Raw genomic sequence first — 22,744 nt, forward strand, 5'->3', positions numbered from 1 at the left:
TCTACAGCTTAAGGAAATGAAAACACAGGGCCACATGAAAACTTACACATGAACTTTTCATGTGCAAGTTTATTCATAATAGCCAAAAAGTGAAAACAACCCAAACGTCCATCAAAGAATGAATGAATAAATAAAATGTGGTCTCTCTCTCACACGCACATACACACGCATGCACGCACGCACGCACACACACACCCCTGCCTGCATTCAGGATTTGGTTTCAACAGTTTGATGAAAAAACCAGTCTTCTTCTCCACACAAGGGGTTTGGAGCCAGGTTCACCCCAGGCGCCTGAGAAGAGAGGTCCCTTTCCCAGCGTCACCTCCTGCGGCGCCTCTAAATTCTCTTCTCTACATTCATCTTCTGCTTCAGCATCTTCAGCGTTTTGCATTTCTGGAAGCCTTCCATGCCTTTGTGCATCCTGATCATGGAATGCTTTTCTACTGCTTCTCTGCCCACGGACCACCTACTGGTCTTCCAGAGCCTTTCCCTGGAAGCACTTGGTCTCTGCTTCCTCCTGGGCAGGGAAGAAGCACAGGCCCCATGGGATTGAGCCCCTCAGGTGCAGGGACTGTGGCTCACTCACTTGAATCCTGGTGGAATGCAGGATGTATGGTAGGTGCTCAAGTGATGATGGGAAGGAAGAAAAAAAAAGAGGTAGAGGGACAGAAGGAAAAGGAAGATCATTTTTGCATTATTTCTATTTTTATGTAATAACATTTAAAAAGAGAAGGAATTAGGTACAAAAGTTCTCTGAGTTCTATGCAATTTTTTGTTGGTCTCTAATTTAATTCATTAATACAGTGGAAAAGGAGAAAGGCATATTTTACATTCGAATGAAACAAACAGATTTGAGAATTTAAAAAATGGTTATCTTGGGCTTCCCTGGTGGCACAGTGGTTGAGAGTCCGCCTGCCGATGCAGGGGACACGTGTTCGTGCCCTGGTCCGGGAAGATGCCACATGCCGCGGAGCGGCTGGGCCCGTGAGCCATGGCCGCTGAGCCTGCGCGTCCGGAGCCTGTGCTCCGCAACGGAGAGGCCACAACAGTGAGAGGCCCACGTACCGCAAAAAAAATGGTTATCTTTTATAGACAATATTCATTTCTCCCCTATAGAAAAATAATTTTTCTCCCCTAGAATGACCTTGACCCTTACTGTTTCAGGAAAAGGGTTTGATTGACCTAAGGGCTGAATACGGAGCTCCTTTCTCTTTGTTCAGATGGAAAGCACACACACACAGGCATTCCCTTTCAAATCAGAAGAGGCTTAACTTTTTTTTTTTTTTTGGTCGAAACCCATCCCCCTCAACACTCCCTGTGTGCAAATGCATCGAGTTTGTGGACTTCAAAGGGCATTCCACATGAGTGCTGGAGATATGGGGGTTCAGGAGGTGGGAATGGCCCCTCTTTATTAGCTAGCATTTACTAAGCCTTTATAATCATTAACTAGTTACCCTGATGGAGTAGTTCTTTTTTTTCTTTAATTTTATTGAAGTATAGTTGATTTACAATGTTGTGTTAATTTCTGCTGCACAGCAAAGTGACTCAGTAATATATATATTTTTTTCACACTGATGGACTCATTCTTATAGGCACTGATGAGAGTTGTCGGAACATAGCAAGATGGAAACTGATCTGCTGACTTGGTAACCGTAGTCCTGTCCCTAAACAGGTCCCTTTAGGAGGCACCTTTCAGAACTGGGGGCAGTATAGTGCAGAGGGAAAAAAAAAAGCATTGAACTGATTCTTGCTCCAACTCTGTCATTAACCAGCTGTGTGACCTTGGCTGCAGCCTCAGCTGTGCTGTGGCTGGCTTCAATCAGGGAAAGCAAATAGGTAGCATATGCGCCACCACTGATGCCCTCCTGTCACCAGGGCAGACATTGTTAATCAATCCCAGCCCTTTTCCTGAGCCTGGACAGACTTCCATAATCCCACGTGCCTACAGCTGATCAGACTGCTGCAGCTTATTTACCATGCCTGGACTAAATGGTCTCTTCACTGTCCCTTCCAAGGCTAACATTCAGTAATGTTAAGTATTACAGCTATTCCATTCGTTGTGGCAACCACCACCAACAGACTCTGTAAAATCATGCCATTCCATGCCAAGGATCATAAAGAATTTCCCTCCTAAAAATACTCCTGAGAAACAGGAAAATAAGCGTTCTATTCCAACCGTCCCAGAGGTTGAGTCTGCCTGAAACCAAGGGGGTGGCCTAGATACTCTAAAATAAGTTCCAAACAGGGCTGAAAGTGAAGGCAGCCACGGCAAATACTTCTTCCTTCAGCACTGAGGGCCGGGAGCCAGGCCTTCTATCCAAAGGGGAATTCCTACAGGAGTTAACAGGAGAGTTTGGCATTAAAGTGAATAGGTTCCTCTCATTCACTGCTGGTGGAAATGTGAAATGGGGCTACTGCATTGGAAAACAGTCTGGCAGTTCCTCAAAATGTTAAATATAGAGTTACCACATGACCCAGCAATCCTACTCCTAGGTATATACCCAGGAGAAATAAATACATATGCCCACATAAAAATTTGTACCTGAATGTTCACAGTAGCATTGTTGATAATAGCTGAAAAGTAGAAACAACTAAAATGTCCATCAACTGTTGAATGGATAAGTATAAAATGTGCTATACCCATATAATGGAATATTACTCAACCATAAAAAGGAATGAAGTACTGATACATACATGTATGAACCTTGAAAATCTTATACTAAGTGAAAGAAGGCAGTCACAAAAACCACAAATTGTATGACTTCATTTATATGAAATATCCAGAAAAGACAAATCTACAAAGACAGAAAGATTAGTGTTTGCCTAGGGTTGAGGCAGCTGGAGGGTTCGGGGTGATGACTAAGGGCGGCAAGGTTTTTGGGGTGGTGAAAATGCTCTAAAATTGACTGTGGTGTTGGATGTGCAGCTCTGTGAATGTACCAAAAGCCATTGAATTGTATGTTTTAAATGAGTGAATTGTATGGTATGTGAATTATATCTCAAGAAAGCTGTTAAAAAGCAAAGCTGTTAGATTAAAAAAATTTTTTTTAAATAAAATGAGTAGGTTCCTTCGAAACTGGGTCATGTGTTGAGATGTGGATGGACTTGGAGACTGTCATACAGAGTGAAGTAAGTCAGAAAGAGAAAAACAAATATTGTATATTAACGTATATATGTGGAACCTAGAAAAATGGTACAGATGAACCAGTTTGCAGGGCAGCAATAGAGACACAGATGTAGAGAACAAACATATGGACACCAAGGGGGGAAAGTGGCAGGTGGCGTGGTGGTGGTGGGATGAATTGGGAGATTGGGATTGACATCTATACACTAATATGTATAAAACGGATAACTAATAAGAACCTGCTGTATAAAAAAATTAATTAATTAAATTAAATTAAAAATAAATAAATAAAATGGGTAAGTTCCAGTTTTGAGGAAATCTTCATGTGGCAAGTTAAAGGTTGTGTTTGTGTGTTTATGTGTATGTGTGCCCTAACAGTGATGATAGAATAGCATTCTACAAAATGATCTGGTAATTAACATGACTAAATACTGATCTGATTTTTTAAGGCTTGACTAATGTGTCCCAGTCCATCTCCAATATCTTTAACTTGCTGATGAAAAAAGGGAAAATATATGTTTAATCCTCAATAGTGGACCCCACTGTACCATCATGCCTGTCTCCTCCGTATAAGCCTTCAATCCCACTCCTCTGCTTGTAATATAAAGTCAGAACATATATAACTCTAACAAGCTGCCCTTACTTAATGTACTAGGTCTTCTCCTGACACTTTTCTTAACACCCTCTGTTCTCTTGTCGTTCAGAATGGCACATCCCTGCTAGGTGGTCCTCCTGAGCAATTCCACACCTCTGTGCCTTCAGAGATGAGGTTCCCTCTGTCCTTTACACCTTGCTCCATCCACTCTGCTGTTCCTTATCTGGCAAAATGCAACACACTCCTTAGAAAACTGAAGCATTCTCTGGATCCCAGGCAACTGACTTGTGCCCATAACTCTGTACAGAGCTCATCGCTGCCACATGCTTTGTGGACTTGTCCATCTCCCCCCATCAAGGGCAGGGGTGATGTCGTGGAGACTTATGAAATCCCAGGGCTTAGCAGCATGCCTGACATGGAGTGGGTCCTCGGAACACAAACGAATAGATAACACTTGGTGGCCCTGAGCTTGTGACAGTAAAACTGCATTATTTGAGTAGATGATATGCTGTGTTTTTTTGCTTTTGGAATGGAGGTAAGGCAACCAAATTCATGTATAAACAGAACCTTTAAGAATTTGTTTTCACTCTAGTGATGGCTGATAGCTTTTTCTGCAAAAATCCAATTGTGTGGAATTACAGACTCATCACCCACCTAATTAAGGATGTCTCCTTTTGACTCAGTTTGTGGAGGGTAGAGAAGACAATGAAAGGTCTAGTTTCTCTGGGTCTCTTTCTGACCAATGAGGAGGAAGTGGTTGGAGAAGCAATGGAACCTTGAGAGAAAACCCCCAGGTGGCCATTGACTCACCACCACTGTTGGCAGCGTAAGTCTGTTGCCACGTCTTTGCTGTGTGGTGGCCCCGGCGGCTCTCCCCAGCACATGTGTAGCTGTAAGTTATGCATGCACTGCTGTGCTAATTGCATACATGTGAAATCACACAAAGGTTTTATACACACACACAGACACATGCTCATATACATATGTACACACAATAGCTACATAGCCCTTGTGTGATTTTAGATTAATATATTTAATAAATATTTATATTTATTAACATGCATATAATCATATAATAATGTTATATAAATTTAATAACATTCTTGTATATTCTAATTTTTCCCCAGCAGGTTATTGGAGTATAGTTGATTTACAATGTTCTGTTAGTTTCAGCGGTACAGCGAAGTGAATCAGTTATACATGTTTGTTTTTTAAATCTGTGCCTCTATGTCCCCCCAACAGTTTAAAGAGCCTTTCTCTATGTTGCTACTTCCATCCCACTCTGCCCTCCAATTCAGAGACAACCGACCTAACTCAGTGCAATTCCAGGAAGCAGAGCTCATTCTCCCCACTTGAGGATGAGCAAAAGAAGGCCCAGTGGATTGAAGGAATCGCCCAAGCCCCACAGCTGGAAGATGACAGTCAGCTCCCGAACCCTCCTAGATAAAGTCTCCTGCTGACTCTGCTCGCCCCGGCTGCAGGGCGGGGCGCCAAGGCGTGCATGGGAAGAGCCTGTAAGAAAGCAGAAGGGCAGCTACAAGTTGTGCAGAGCCAGAAATGCCGTGTAAATCATTTAGGAACAAATAGGAACTGATCTTCATCCCACTTTGAAAATATTAGAACATGCGAGAATAAGTGTTTTCATGAAGCATCTCTGCTTCATACAATTCCAGGGCTTGAAACCTTATATGCAATGAGCAAGGTTTGATGGAAAAGCCGCCTTCTGTGGTGTATATACAGAATAAATGATGGCCCCATAAAACATGGATTTCTTTAATCTACTGAGGGAGCAGCGCTGACAAGACACCATGAGGGCACAGCTGTGTTTACTCCAGGGTCACCTAGTGTTATTTATAATAAATCCTTTCGCTTTTGCTCTCTGGTGACCACCTTTCCCTGCCCAGGATATGAAGTATGTTACCGCAGAACCAGACGCTGTTAATGGGCCCACACGGCTATGAACACACCAGCCGGTCCACGATTTTATAGCATCCATCACGGGACACCAGAATCCTTATTAAAGAAGAGAGCTTTTACAGCGTTTTCCAGAGCACTGTATTTTTTAGACCCAACCCACAGGGAGAGTGCTACAGGGAGTGCTATTGCATTATAGGCTGTAAGATGGGGTCTGGGCCAAAGCTGCGAGGGAAGAAAATAATCAAATGGTATTTATGATGTGTGGTCCTGTGTTGACGCAGTGCTAGGGGCCATATGAGGAAAGGTAGACTGTCTTGAGGCTTTTCCCTTAGGAGCTTCCATTTGGGAAGTGAACACTGAGGCATACGTAAAAATTATGACCCAATTCACCATGTACAGTGTGGAGCAAAAATGTAGTTAACTTTGATTTATAACATGTAGTACAGACCTTGATCTACTCAACCTTTTTGGGCCACCAGAAATCCTTACTTATTTCAATCCTTGTTTAATATCTTATCAATTGGTCTCGGGCCCCTATTCCTATGTAAGAAGCAGAGTTTACCGAATATAATCTTATCTTTCTTTGATGGTCAAGAATCTTGCGGTGTCAGATGTTTGTAAACGTTCGTTCACTCCATGAGCTCCATGGCCGACTGGGGATTAAGGGGGCCGGCTTTGATGTCAAAACCTGGCTCCACCACTTAACGAGCTGGGTGGCTTGGGACAAGTTGCATCACCAGCCTGAGCTTCGAGCCTTAGTATTCTCATCTGTGAAATGGAACTCATGGTAGTTACTTGGCTAGGATTAGAGATGATGAGTGTAGAGTCCTTAAGCCTAGTATCTGCTACGTAAGAAGCACCAGGCAAATAAGAGTTCTTCTCATCCGTTGTATCAAGACAAGACGGAATGTAGATAGAGCTCAGATAGATCTCATATACCCTAGAAATATCGATTGCTGGTGGTGAATACTATTATGCCTGCCCAGATCTCCTCCTCAGGACCCACCCACCTGTCCTCCAGCAGCTCTAATGACTCACAGTTGTGTTCCTAGCTGGGCATGGCCCGTAGCCATCAGGCACCGCCCGGCCCAAGGTTATACTCCTTCCCAGGCCGGATGATGTGGAGAAAAAAGTTCAGCCCCATTGCCTCAATTTGGGACAATCTTGAAGGGCTGCCCCAGCTCCAGAGTTGCCTGTTGGGTCAGCTAAACCCTCAGATGCAGCTGCGTTACAGGCCAGTGTCTCCCTCTGCTGGGTCCTCACCCCTTACAGGTGCATCTCCTGAGAGCTCTCCCCAGGAAACATGTGGCCCCCAGCTTTCCATGTGAGAGTCTGTCTCAATCTAAGAGCTTGCTTAAAATAGTCGATTTAAACTTTTCTTGAGATTTCTTTCTTTCCTTCCTTCCTTCCTTCTTTCTTTCTTTCTTTCTCTTTTCTCTTTCTTTCTTTCTTTCTATCTTCCTTCCTTCCTTCCTTCTCTCTCTCTCTCTCTCTCTCTCTCTCTCTCTTTCTTTCTTTTCTTTCTTTCATGTTGGGTCTTCATCGCTGCCCGCGGGCTTTCTCTAGTTACAGCAAGCGAGGGCTATTCTGCGTTGTGGTGCACGGGCTTCTCACTGCAGTGGCTTCTCTTGTTGCGGAGCACGGGCTCTAGGTGCATGGGCTTCAGTAGTTGTGGCATACGGGCTCAGTAGTTGTGGCTTGCAGGCTCTAGAGCGCAGGCTCAGTAGTTGTGGCGCACGAGCTTAGTTGCTCCACGGCATGTGGGATCTTCCCGGACCAGGGCTCAAACCGGTGTCCCCTGCATTGGCAGGTGGATTCTTAACCACTGCGCCACCAAGGAAGCCCTGTATATTTCTCTTGAAAGCGATAAGCAGAAAAAATATCAGTGAATTGTATTTTCTGGTTATTTAGGTCCCAGGTAACTGTATACGTTTTCTATTGCTACTGTAACAAATCGTCTAATCATAAATTTAGTGGCTTAAGACAACACAAATTTATTATCTTAAATTCTATAGTTCATAAGCCTGAAATGGGTCTCACTGGGCTAAAATCAAGGTCTCAGCAGGATTACGTTCCCTTTCGGAGGCTCTAGGGGAGAATCTGTCTCCTTGCTCTTTCCAGCTTCTAGAAGCTGCCCAAGCTCCTTGGCGTTTGGCCTTCTTCCTCCATCTTCAGGGCCAGCAATAATGGGTCCAGTTAAATATTACATCACTCTGACCTCCTTACACTTTTAAGGGCCTTGGGATAACATTAGTTCTACCTGGTTAGTCCAGGATTATCTCCCTGTTTTAAGGTCAGCTGATTAACAACCTTAACTCCATCTGCAACTTTAATTCCCCTTTGCCATGTAATGTAACATATTCACAGCTTCCTGGATTAGGACGTGGACATCTTTAGGGGGCCATTATTCTGCCTACCGCACCAATTAAAGTTTTACTATTTAACTTGATAAGACAAATGGGAACCAGAGCAAAGCAAGTGAAGATGGACTTACTTGGATAATTACACTGTGTATACATTTTGTCATCTGGGATGTTTCAGGGTTGCGAACATCTGGGAAGCACAGTCGGGTGAGAGGGGGAGCTTTGGAAGGAACCAGGCGGCAGTGTAGGCAAAACTAAAAGTGACATAGGGCTTGAAGAAACCTAACTTATGCAATGCAAAAAGTAAAAAGGCTGTGTTCTGAGTACATTTGAAAGGAGGGATTTAAGTAGGGTCTGACGTAATGACTAAACCCAGTTAGAATATCTTTGGGCTGTGTTAGCCACCCTGACTTATCAAGTGTTGGAGACTGAGAAAGGCTGTGGAAGGGTGGTCCCATGTGTCTGACGTGAAACTGATTGTCATATGGCTGGCCACATAAAAATCAGATGAAGAAATTTTGTCTAAATTTAACCAACACTGTCTGGGATCAGAAGCAACACCAGGTTTCCAGCAACTGGGAGGCATTTAAGTTCAGGGTAGTTCCATGGATGAGAGAACTGCTGACTTCCTATCAAAACAACTGTACCCAATACTCTCATTTGTCTCTTTAGAGCCCGAAACTCTCTCAAGCTGCTAACTGCCATTTCTGTCTTAGGGCTCAGCATTGCAGGACAGAGAGCTGCTTCAAGGTGCAAGTGTGGGGATGTCCCTTTCCTCAATGAACCCTTTTGCTCATGTTTGTAACCCACTGAATAAGAGTTTAAGAGTCCAGGCAAGACACAATTGAAAAGGACTCAGTGACCTCATCAGTTTCCTCTGCCTCAGCAGAGTTGAGTGTCTGGGGCTTCCAGGCAAGTTACTTGTGAATATATATAAGGAAATTTAAGGTATGTTTGGGTTTCTTTTTGTTTTTTTTTTGCGGTACGTGGGCCTCTCACTGTTGTGGCCTCTCCCGTTGCGGAGCACAGGCTCCAGACGCTCAGGCTCAGCAGCCATGGCTCACGGTCCCAGCCGCTCCGTGGCATGTGGGATCCTCCCGGACCGGGGCACGAACCCGTGTCCCCTGCATTGGCAGGCGGACTCTCAACCACTGCGCCACCAGGGAAGCCCTTAAGTTATGTTTTAAATAAACATACCAGAGCATATGCATCCCACATGAGTCTCCCCTTTAAAGCAGTCCCATTGGAAGATGAATCACTTATTCCAAAGATACTATTAAAAACAATCTGGATCGTTTCTTTTTAGACACTTAAGTGCATACTTTGGAGTATCTTGATGGGAGCAAATATTTATCCTCTAAAGGTGGATTTGATTTTTACCAACAGCCAAAATTCATTTGTATCAAAGTCTTGGAAATAAGGTGAATAATCAAATTAAGTGATATTATTTTAGATTAAAAGATGAGTCTGATATAACTGAATGAGACTAGTTTTCTCCTGAGGGTTGTAGATGGTTCTGAGGGCCAAAGAGTAAGAACAATGGACTCATTGATGGGATTAGTTGGCACCTTTCAAAGTGATTTCTTTAAAAGATTATGCACAGCTGAGGGTAGTAACTTCTGGAATTTTTCTTGAGGTTTATTACTTCAGAGAGACATTGTATCTTAGTGATTCAAAGCATAAGCTCTGAAGTCAGTCTTGGAACCAAAGTTCAGCTCTATATTTTTTCAGCTGTGTGACCTCAAGCAAGTCACTTACCCTCTCTGAGCTTTGTTTTCTTCATCTGAATAGGAGGCTTATCCTATAAACTACCTCAGAGGATGCCTGCAAGGAATACATAAGGTCACATACATGAACACGAGGTCATATATGTAAAACACCCAGTCTACAGCATGACACACAACAGGTGCTCAGTAAGTAGGGGCTCTTGTTTTTCTTCATCAACACACTGGGTACACACAAACAGGTGGGAGCAAATTCATAATATTGAGTGTATTTTGTGATGTGATAGTACTAGTAACTATCATTTATTAAACACCCCTGGTGGGTAAAACCCTTTCAGGCCTCACTATAACCCCTTTAGAGGTAGGTACTATTATTGGACCCATTTTAACAGATACGGAAATTTGAGGCCTAACGAGTTAAGTAACTTGCCCCAAAGCATTCAGCTACAAAGCTGTGGAGTAAGGATTGGAACCCAGCTACTCGGACTTCCAAACTAGGACCTTTAACCCTTTCTCACACAGCTGTTTATGAAGGCCTGTTGGTCCTCTTCACAGTGACATGAGGACAGCGTGAGTAGGGGTCCAAGCATGGGCTTTGGAACCACATGGGCTGGATTTACGCTTGAATCCCAACTCACTCCCTTATCTGTCATGTGGCCCCTCCCCGTTTTCTCAACTATAACGTGGGGCGAATGAAGAGAGGCTGCAGGAGTAGAGTGTAGCACAGTCGGTGCAGGGAATGAAATGTGAATGAAACCCCCAGTTAACAGAACATTCTGCACAGAGTAGCTTTGGGTGCCATATCCCAACCCTTGAGATCCACACGCCTGCCAGGGGGAGAGCAGTATCGCTGCTCTGAAAGCCTGGTGATAGCCTAAGGACGAAGCACAGCCTCACTGATAGTGGGAAATTCTCCTGAAAGTGGGCAGTTTCCATCAGACTGTGGCCGAATTCCAGTGGGGGTGGAGGAGGTGACAGACAAAACCACTTAGTGTTCTTCCTTGGCCCACAAGTTGACACTCTGATCAAGCACTCTTCCTAACACGTGTTCCTAGAGAGCAGCTTGTTATCTGGGGCCGGGGCTGGCTGTCCACCCCGACTCCTGCCTGGGACTGCCCCCCGCCCGTGTAGTTCCTTCTCACACCGTGACTTAAGAAAAATTCTGAGTGGCCAGAGGAAACATAGCATCAGTTGCAGCTTAGTGTCCAGCTGGTCTAGAGCACTCATTCATTCATTCATTCATTCATTCATCTTCCACAGGAGAGAAGTCGGCAGCCAGTCTTACAGCTAAGAGGCCAATTATGGACTGAATTGTGTTCCCTCCAAATTCGTATGTTATGACTCAGAATGTGACTGTATTTGGAGATAAGACCTTTAAAGAGGTAATTAAGGTAAAATGAAGTCATATAGGTAGGCCCTAATCCAATATGACTGGTGTCCTTATAAGAAAAGGGTATTAGGACACAGCTAACAGACTGAGGGACCTTGTGAGGATACAGTGAGAAGGTGTCTTCTGGAAGCCAAGGAGAAGCCTCAGAAGAAACCAACGTTGCAGACGCCTTGATCTTGGAACTGTGAGAAAATAACTTTCTTTGTTTATGCCACCCAGTCGGTGATATTTTGTTATGGCAACCCAAGCAAACTGATACAAGGCCTAAACTTCATTTTCAGCCTTGCACACAAGGGTCAGGGTGGATGCCTCCCAGGAGAGCCCTGCAGTGAGATGCTTCCTGGAGATCAGGGCACCAAGGCCTAGTGGTGCTGGATGTTTGGCACAAAGAGCCTCCTGGGTTTTCCGTCCGCACACCTGTGGCCAGTGCCCCTGGCTGTCCCCTTTGCACCACCTGAGCAGCCTTCCTGACTTCTGAGCCAGTCACTCGGGGTCACCAGGGAAACTCTACACTAGACTGTCCTGAAAGCAGAAAGTGGCTTTCAGACCTCTTGGGAGTGATTCAGACCAGGAGGACACGCTATTGAAGTGATTTTTGTTTTGTTTGTTTGTTAAAGAGGCTTATTTATGCAGTCCTATCTGCTAACCACTTTTATCTGTTCTTTGTTGTTGCTTGAATAAGAACTTGTTAAATGACCCAAATTGTGCCTTCTACCTGCCTTTTGAAAGGACAGAGTAACAAATGTAAATGCGTATTGGGTAAATGTGCTTTATTTTCCAAGAGAGGAACTATATGATCTGGAACTGAAAATGCTCAAAGGTGTAACCCATGATTTTTTTTTCCCTGAAATTCTTTTCCACCTGCCAGCTTCTCACCTCATGGTAAGTCAGGTGCTGTCCCAGTTATAGTGCTTACTCAACAAGTCACTGATGGGGCCAACTTTTACAAACATGGACTTGTATTCCTACTTGGTCAGCATTAATTTGTAACTCAGAAAGTCTTTGTTAAATATTGAAATTAAAATGGCTTTCCTGTGGGGTTATTTCCATTTCTTCATCTGTAAATAAGGAGCTTTAAGGTGATGTCTAAGATACCTTCCAACTGCCAAGATTGTGATTCTGTTTTGTAAGTTGGGCAAATGTGTGAGTCCTTCTATGCCGCCACACAGCATGCCACCATTCGAACCCAAATGCTAGTTATTTCATTCATTAGCTTAATAAATGCTGTTGAGTGAGGGACTGAATTAATTAATGAATGCCTACTGGGTTCCCAGCCCCAGGGAACACGCAGATAAATAAGACAGTTTCTGCCTGTCAAGAGCTCACGCTCTGAAGGGGGAGACAGATGTGTAAACAGATGTGCTGCTCAGTTCGACTTCCTTTGTTTTCAGTTAGTTTTACCTATTATGATAATAAAAACTTTAACTTATTTCGTGCCTGCTCTGCGTCAAGCATTCTGCTGGGTGTTGTACAATGAGTCCTCATGTTCATTCTACAAAGTCCGTATTATTGACGCTATTTTAAAGATTAGAAAACAAAGGTCAAATACTTAGGTCTGGTTAACTCCTTGTCCACATTTTAATAGGAGCTACGTGAGCTTTACTGTTTCTGGAAAGAAAAGCCAAAGGACACCATGATTCCATCTCAGTGAAAGACAGCAAGTGTGGTTGATTTTATTTTCAATTTATTCACTTAAACAACGTTTATTGAGCATCTTCTCAGTGTCGGTAAAATTTAAAAGCTAAGTATTCTTCTGACCTGATCCTGGTGCAGACAGTTTTAGCAAAGGAGAAAAAGAAGTGTCAACTAATGATTATACCAAATGGACCAATACGCTCATGTAAAAGCAACAGAGTGCTCTGATCCCAGAGGAGAGAGCAACTAACTCAGGGCTGGAGCAGTCAGGGAGGGTGACCTTTGAGCTGAGTTTTGAAGGCCAGATAGGAATTCATCAGGCAAAAGGAAGAAGGATGCTCCTAGCAGAGGGAACAGAAAGTACAAAAGCCTAGTGATACGAACAGAACACTGCATTTGGGGAATGATGAGCAGTTCTGTGTGGCTGAGTGTAGAGAGAGTGAATGAGTCCTGAGGATGGAGGAGCCAGATGGAGAGGTCGAGTGGGGCCGTGTTGAAGGGTCCTGTTCAGAATTTATCTTTTGACTGATGAAGTCTTTTCTAGGGGGGATGGTGACATCATCTGATTTGCTTCAGTGCAGAGCAGTGATTAGCAGTCCTGGCTACACATCAGAATAACATGGGGAACTTTAAAAAATCCTGATGCCTGATGCTGCACACCAGATCAATTGAATAAGAATTCCTGGGAGCAGGACTCAGGCATTTGGTATTGGAAAGAAAACGTTCCAGGTGATTTCAATGTGCAGCCAAGGTTGAGAACAACTGGTGTGGAGAAAACTCCAGAGAAGAAAGAAGTTGGTGACTGGGAGGCCAGTTAGGGGACTACTGGAGGCCTGGAGAACCCCTCCAGGGCAGTGGTTCTTGAATTTCAGTGCATCAGGATCACCTGGAAGGCTTGTTAACTTGCTGGGTCCCAGCAACCAGCTTCTGATTCGGGAGGTCTGGGGCGGGACCGGAGAATGTGCATGTCTCACCATTTCCCAGGTGGTGCTGATACTACTGGTGAAGGGACCCCACTCTGAGAACCACAGGTCTGTGGCCAGGCAGTGGGATGGAGAGGAGAAAATGGGCTGGGAGGTATTCTGGAGGCAGGGAGAGGGGCATCTGGCAACGGGGTGAATGACAATGCAATGCAATTAATCAAAATGGAAACGGAGAAGACATTTTACTCTGTTTATGATGTGGGGGGAGAAGATTTCGGACGTGTAGGACTAGACGTATTGGTTGGCAAGATCTAAGTGAAGGCACCTAGTCAGCAGCTGGGAATACTTCTCTAGCTATCTGGAAGAAGTGAGGCAAATTCTGGAACAAATCAGGACCTCGGATTTAGCCTAGCTCAAGATAGACATGAACTGTTGACTGTCTATAGCTTGAGAATAAATCAATATATTGCTTCTATTGCTGCCATTTTTTTTCTGATGTGTTTAATCAATAAAAGATGGTGGTGGTATCTTTGTAGCCGCTCTGCAAAGAAAAAAAAAGAGAGATCCACATGTTACATAAGCCATTAAACCTGGTCGTTAAGTATACATAGGTCAAAAGTTAAAACTGCCTCCCCCAGTTTTTCCCATTTATAGTCACACATGACTTTGAAAAACAAAAATAACCTCTTTCTCTATTATATTGGTAATTATTATGTTTTCTGCTGATTTGTAGAAGAATCCAAGGCATTTTGCTGAGCCTCAGTTTCCCCAGTGGGTTGGATTTAGTAACTGCCAAGTACCCTTCCAACTCCAGAGTTCCATGCCTTTGACTTGGTGTCAGTTTTGCCAGAAGGATCTCCAGGAGCTGGTAACACTGGAAAAGTTTTTTTTTTTTTTTTCCCCATTTGAATTGAACGTTTTTAGAGTACATTTTTATCAAAAAAATAGTAAGGCCCTATTGTCAGAGCTCTGTCCTTAAAGGTATTTCCAAACTTGTTTCTTATTCCTCATTTGACAAGTGCTGTCACAGAGCTCCATCACTCCTGGACGAACAGCTACCAATAAACAGAAAATTATTTCCAACCAGCTAACATGCTGTTTACTTTCCAGAAAAATTGCACTTTCCTATCTGACAGTTGATCAAGGGGTATCCCGCTGCTGTCAGCAGGGAGAAATGTTTAAACACAGAGATGGGAGTTTAAACATTTTCTCATTATCACAGAATAAGGGGAAAAAACCCCACAAATAAATAAATAAGTAAAACTGGCATCCAGACTCTCTAACCCCCTGCTGGGAGCGTAATGAAGCTGTGTCATGTGACCCAAAGGAGTGGGCTTTCATCTCTGGCCCCAGTACTGTTACTTAAGTGACACCTGTCACATGACCCAACTTTGGTCTCTTATCTGCCTTCCCCAGGCACCCTTGTGGGGAATTGTCTTTTCCAGAGATGTGTGGCCTGTGGTGGCCATTGTAGTGGGTTCTGTTAGTGCCATTAGCCTGGCCCTTTCCATTTCCTGCCTCAAATCCCCTGCATCTTTCCTCAAACATTGTTTAAACGTAATAAAGTATGAAACACCTGCGAAACTAAAATAAAGACCAAAAAAAAAAAATCTCAGAAAGGACCAAAAAATTCAGTGCCATTATTATATTTCATGCAAGTTTGCAGGAATTGGAATTTGGAGAGAAACAAATTTTAAAGCACTAATATTCATGTCTGAATGTTTATTAGAGCAGGTGGTTGATAAAACCCGAGTACACTTCATTATAAAAATGCCTGCAATTTTAACTAGCCAGGCTCACCAGGGAGAACCACAAACAACCAGCACCAGGTGTTGTGGCTTTTCCTTCCCCAACTTCATTCTAAAACCCAATCTAACCTGGCCTCCTGCCTCCCCTTGCTAGCTAGAACTCCATGGCGCTGAACCTTTCATTTTCCTGGTCTATTTATCTTCCGCTCTCCTACAACGGCTACCGACATCCGTCATGACCACCACCTCCATAAACATCACCCACCACCACAAGTTAGCTGATTTTCATGGTGCTTACTGTCTTCCAGGCACTATTCAAAATACTTTAAATGTATTAAATCATTTGATCCTCACAAGCAACTCTGTGACACAGATATTATCACCATCCTCATTTTACAAAGGAGGAAATGAGAGCACAGAGAAGTGAAGTAACTTGCCCAAGGTCACACAGCTAGTTAGTGCAGAGCCAGATCAAAAAGCAGTCTGGATCTTGACGCTGCTCAACGCTGAGCAAATCTTCAGAGCTCTTCTAAATCTTTACCCGTGTACTTTTCTTTTTTCCGATCACAGAGGATACGTGTCTCTTATCCTCTTCCAGGCAAACGTAAACTCTTAATCTCATTTCCTTCAATCTCTGATTCTTCACTGATTCATTCATTTATGTATTCCACAGATGGTTATTAAACACCAATTATGTGTCATGCACAATTCTAGATGCTTGTGATATATCAGTGAACAGAACATTAAAATTTGCTCCTGTGGGATTTACTTTCTAGGAGGGGGAGAGAGCAAATACACTCGACCCTTGAACAGCATGAGTTTGAACATGGGTCCACTTATATGCAGTTTTTTTTCAGTAGTGAATACTACAGTACTACAAGATCTGCGGTTGGTTGAATCCATGGATGTGGAGGAACCACCAATAGAGTACCGACTGTAAAGTATTTTCAAATTTTTGACTGTGCAGAGGGTCAGTGCCCCTAATCCCTGAATTTTTTAAGGGTCAATTGTAAACAATAAATATAAGACATCAATGTGTCATATATGAAAAAAACAAAAAAAACCCAGATCAGGTCAAGGGAGTAAAGGAGTGTGGGGTTGCAATGAAATAAATGACAGAGGAGTTCATTCACTCAAAAGATATTTATCAAGGTCCTACTATGTACAAGGGACTATTCAAGGTGCTTGAAATACATCAGTGAATAAAACAAAGTTTCCTATCCTCAAGGAGCTTACATTTTAGTAGGGGTGAGAAAAACAATAAACATCGTAAATCAGTAAACCATAAATTATACAGCATGAAATCCAGCAACAACAGGCTTTAGAAAAAGCGGCCAGGGTAAGGGGGATTTGTGTGCAGGAGGCTTGGGTGTTGAATAGGGTGGCGGGTGTAGGCTTTGCGGATAGATGGCATTGGAGCAAGTCTTGAAGTTGGCAAGGGAGTTGGCTGCGTGGATATTTGGGGGAAAACGTTCCAGGCAGAGGAAAGAGCCAGGCAGAAGCCCAAGGAGGGAGCATGCCCAGTGTGTTTAGACTGTCCAATGATTCTCCCAACTTCTTTCTTTTTCCTTCACTCCATAAAATGCATAGTTCTCTCCTGTGCTAAAAAAGAAAAAAAAGAAAAAGAAAAGGAACCCTCTTGCTGCTTCCACATTCTAGCTAGTACTCCATCTTTTTCATCCTTTTGTGATAGTTTCTGAAAGATATGTCCTGCTTCTATTTTCTTACCATTCACTCTCTCTTTAATCCGTTGTATCTTTCTATGACCACCATTCCATGGAAGCTGCTCCCTTAGAGGTCACCCATGACCAGTAGCCACCAAAATCCATGGCCTGCCTCGGTTTACACCTCTCTGATATTTTCTCTGTGGGCCCCTCAGTCTTGGAACACTCTTCTTGACTTTTATCATCCAGAATGATTCCAGTTTTCTGCCCCACCCCTCCAATTTCTAGCCATTAATACTTTGTTTCCTTTGTGAATTCTTCTTTCTTCCACCCTTGTGCTTCTTCTCTTTGTGTATGTTCTCTTGAGGAATCACATCTTTGGGACTTCAGTGACATGTATGTAGGTGATGCCCACATATAGCCAGTCTTCATTTCCTAGTCCCAGGTCAGCCGTTCCAATTGTCTGACACACACCTCCAACTGAAGATGTCCAGAAATGAGCACATAGCCTCCTCTCCTGAACTAATTGCTTGACTAAAAATGATATAACAAGTCATCCAGGCCCACAGACTGGAAACCTTACAGCCCTTCTTCATCTCCCACCACTCCTTGCACCACTACACCCCACAGACAGTTGCCGTGGCAGATTCTTTGGCTGACTGTTCAACAGTCATTCCTCACTTCTTCCCCAGTTAAGAGAAAACTGATTATTCAGGAACTTGCCCCTCAGGAAAGTGACCCCCGCTTCAGATCAGTAGCAAATCCTGACCATTCTAAAGCGTCATCTAATTTCGCTTGCTGGCAGTTCAGGAGTGGATATGTGACCGTCTGTTCAGTAGGGTGTGAAGAGAACCATGCTTTCTTTGAAAAATAAGCACACAGGAAGAGGCATCCTCTTCCTCTACCGGACATTATCATACCTGTATGTGATGCCTGGGGCTGTGGCAGCATCTTGTGACCATGATAGGAACCAGCCTGAGAATTAGGCAATGAAGGACACCGAAGATGCAGTGAAGAAAGACGAAGGAACCTGGGTTGTTGATGATGTCTTTGACCCATCAGTTAATTAATCCTGGAACCTGGAATTAAATCTAGGTACTTCTAGATTTCTTATGTGACCTAATATCCTCATGGATTAAGCCACTGAATGGGGGTTTTCAATTTCTTACAGCCAAAAACCATCCTGTCCTTTCTTTACTTCCCACACACAGGGCTATCTTCTTTTCACCCTCCTCCCCACGCCCCCACAAATTGCCTGCCTGGAAAACTCTCACTTGAAGACAAAGATTAATTGTCATCTTCTCTATGACAGGGAGGACTGAAATGTCATTGGATCTTGTATTTATTTCCACCTAATGCCCCAGTTGACTACAGGATCCTTGGGGGAACGTTTTTTATATTTCTACTGCAGATGTTTGTGGACTAAATTAATGAATAGATGGGAAAGATTATTTTATATCTTGGTTCAATTCTGGGCTCCCGCAAGATTTTTCTTGCAATATCCAATGACAGTTCTTACAAAAGAAACAATTGTTTACAAGAATGCCAATAAACTTGGATGAATTCATTACCCAGCACCTCAGATCTTATACCAGGTGCCTATTAACTTACTTAGGGATGCAGAGGAGTTAGAAGTAGAAAATGTGAATAGATTCAGAGAGGATGGACTAAAATAAAACTGTTCTGGGAATTCATTTATGAAAGGCATTGAGAGTAACAAAAAGGTGTCAGTCAGTGTAACCTTCAGGAAAGTCTGAACACTTTGGTTCTAAGAACTGTAACTGCTCAGAGTGATTTATTTTCCTCCAGAAAGTAACTTCCATTGGATGTTCCTAGAGATTTCATTATAAAAAGGCAAAAATTTTTGAGAATAACTCCAAGGTCGTATTGGATGTGCACTTAAAGTATCAAGAAATGTTAGAAGACAACGTTACCAATTCTCATAAAAATCCTACCACTCTATGTCAGCACTGTTCAGCAAAACTTTCTGCAATAATGGAAATGTTCTATATCTGCATCGTGCATTATGGTAGCCACTAGCCACATGTGGCTATGGAGGCCTTGAAATGTGGTTAGTGTGACTGAGGAACTAAATTTGATCTTGATTAAATTTAAATATAAATAGTCACATGTAGGTAGTAACTTCCATGTTGGACGGTGACCAACATGTTTTATGTGACCTAGAATAGTCAGGATAGGCTAGGTTACACTGCAGTAACAAATAATCTCCAAATATTAATGGATTAAAACAAAGTTTTATTTCTCTTTCTCACTATATATTCATTATACATCATCTGGGGACTCCGTTCTACATCCTTTCATTCTGGGACCGTCTTGAATGCTGCTGGTCACTGTAACAGAGGGAAAAATGAAGAGAGATCTGGAGTGTGTTGCACTGGCAATCAAATAAATGCTTGATTCAGAAGTGATACATATCACTTCCACTCGCAATTCATTGGCTAGCACTAATCATACAGCCCTATTCATCCACCAGAGAGCCAGGAAGTGTCACCCAATTATGGAGTCTGGGAGACAGAAATACTAGGTGAGTAGCACTAGTGACTGAAAAAGTAAGCATTATTAAATAACTAATACATCTAATTGAACAAAAATAACTCGTGTTTTAAAGTCAGGTATATGCCTATACAAAGGAATCAACAAAAACATGGGAGGAAAAAAATATGTACAAACAGGAATGCTCCTTTGATAGAATCAAGGAAGAAACGAAGATTAGAATAATGTTTTGGTGTTTCATACATAATTTTTATTAAGCTTTTGAATAGGCAAATCCATTCATTAAAGGAGAAAAAGAAGGAAACACAAGCATGATTTATCTTCCATTATAATTAAAGAGAATAATTTTGTCAATTTTTACTTTTTAAAAAATCCTTTAAAAAAACCCCAAAACGAGCCTACCTGTTCTTACAACAATAGGATCTTATTATAATTCCAAGTATAGTCACTCCACAGCTCTTCAAAAGCCCTTATTAGACATCTTTGAATTAGATGGGAACTTAGGGGTCAGCTATTCTAATTTCCAATATGGGAATCCCTCCTACAGCTTTCTATCTCTTTGGGGGCAAAAAGGAAGTCCACTACTGCTGTGGGAGCTCATTTCATTGATGGACAGGCGAAATTTTTGGAGAACTCTTCCTGCTGTATCAAAAATACCATCTCTGAGCTTTCAATGTACGTATTTGTCCCGGCTCCACAGCCACCCAGCAGAGAGCCAGCCCCTTTGCTCCATGAGAACCCTCAATTCCTTGAAGGGAATTTCTCTGCCCCTGGGTTTTCCCTTTTTGGAGTATTCCTTCTTGTGCCCTGGTCTCTGTACCCTCTGTTCTCCTAGCAGCCGTCCTTGGAGCGTGCAGCCCAGACTTTGGGGACAGAGTCTGAGCATCAAATCCTAGATGCTTAAATAAAGTTCTGTGTTCTTCTCTGCAAGGCGGGGAATAATTACACCTACCTCTTACTTGTTAAGAGGATTAAACAGGATTAAATCTGTAAACTAATAGATGCACAATAAATATTTACTTCAATATGATGTTTCTTTTAAAGTGTGATGGGTAGAGTGAAATTTAAAATAATTTAGATGTGATCTGACTAATTCCCTTCTCTGGGACACCCTCTTATTCCTTCATTTATATCAACCACAAGTATTAGCATTATCTTTTGTGGGCAGCCAGACATACTATTAATTCATATTATAGTTAAAAGTGCCAACTTCCACTAAGCCTTACTTAACTTGTTGACATTTTAAGCCTAAAGTGTAAGAAATTAAACCAGATGAAATTTGATAGGAATGTATTGGCTGTTGCTCATCAGCTTTTTTTATTTTCTGGGTTTTTTTCTTTTGGTTTGGTTTTAATAGACTTTATTTTTCAGAGCAATTTTTTTTTTTTTTTTTTTTTTTTGTGGTACGCGGGCCTCTCACTGCTGTGGCCTCTCCCGTTGCAGAGCACAGGCTCCGGACGCGCAGGCTCAGCGGCCATGGCTCACGGGCCCAGCCGCTCCGCGGCATGTGGGATCTTCCCGGACCGGGGCACGAACCCGTGTCCCCTGCATTGGCAGGCGGACTCTCAACCACTGCGCCACCAGGGAAGCCCTCAGAGCAATTTTAGGTTCACAGCAATATTCAGCAGAAGGTACAGAGAGCTCCCATACACCCCTCCCCCCTACATGCACAGCCTGCCCCATTACCAACGGCCTCCACAGAGTGCTACGTTTGTTACACTGTATGAACCCACATTGACTCATCATTATCATCCAAAGTCCGTTTTACATTAGGATTCATTCTTGGTGTTGTATATTCCATGGGTTTGGACACATTTTTGATGAATGGTGTATATCTGTATCCACCATTATAGTATCATACATAGTTACCCTGTCCTGAAAATCCTCTGTGCAGCATCTATTCAACATTCCCTCCTTCCCCTAGCAACCACGATCTTTTTACTGTCTCTATAGTTTTGCCTTTTCCAGAATGTCAAATAGTTGGAATGACGTAGTATGTGACTTTCAGATCGGCTTCTTTCACTTAGTAATATTCATTTAGGGTTCCTCCACGTCTTTTCACGGCTTGATCGCTCCATTTCTTTTTACTGTTGAATAATATTCTATTGTCTGGATGTACCACAGTCTATTTATCCACTTATCTACAAAAGGACACCTTGGTTGTTTTAAAGTTTTGGCGATTATGAATAAAGCTGCTATTAACATCTGCGTGCAGGTTTTTGTGTAGACATAACTTTTCAGCTCCTTTGGGTAAATACAAAGGAGCATGATTGCTGGGTCTATGGTAAGAGTATGCTTAGTTTTGTAAGAGACTGCCAAGCGGTCTTCTAAAGTGGCTGTACCCTTTTGCACTTCCACCAACAATGAGAGTTCCTGTTGCTCCACATCCCTGGCAGCATTTGGTGCTGTCAGTGTTCTGGAATTTGACCATTCTAATAGGTGTGTAATGCTACACATTAGCTTTTAGCAAGATCTCAGGCTTTTGAATCATGATCCAATGCTAGATGTCAGCTGCCTCTTCAAGAGTTGTGTATGCTACAGATATGATAGGTATGTGATTACTGGAAAGATCATAGACATTGGAGACCGCCAGACCTCAGGTGTGTACCTTACCTCTGCTGTCCTACCACAAAGGAGTTAGTTAACTTCTCTGAGCCTCAGTTTCCTCTTTTGTAAAGTGGAAGTAATAAATGAGTAATAACAGTACTTACTTTAATGAGTTATATGAATAAACTGTGTGCCTTCTCCAGTTTTATTCAAGTGATTAATAATAAAAACATTTGACCAGAATAGGACTTAGGGCTGAAACTTGTACCACACCACTGCTGGCCTTTCTCCAGTAAGGCCACTGTTCTTTGAGCACATAGATCTGCCTCATCACCCAGCCCACACAGTTTCATCTTTCAGGTATATCTGGACAGGCTTTGTCAAATGCCTTACTAAAATCAAATACTCGGTAAGGTAGATTTCTTTGGACCATCTGTGTACATTTTTCCTCCTTCCATCTCAGACTCTGAGTGCATAGGTACTATTTTTAAATTCTCTCTTAATTAGTTCCTCCTTGTTCTTCTAAAGGCTATATAGCGGTCTCTGGTTTCTAGGCTACTACATTTCCTGAGTAGATCATCCCCAGATGAAGTAATTTGA

Source organism: Pseudorca crassidens, chromosome 6 (assembly GCF_039906515.1).
Source record: "Pseudorca crassidens isolate mPseCra1 chromosome 6, mPseCra1.hap1, whole genome shotgun sequence".
NCBI classification, from domain to species: domain Eukaryota; kingdom Metazoa; phylum Chordata; class Mammalia; order Artiodactyla; family Delphinidae; genus Pseudorca; species Pseudorca crassidens.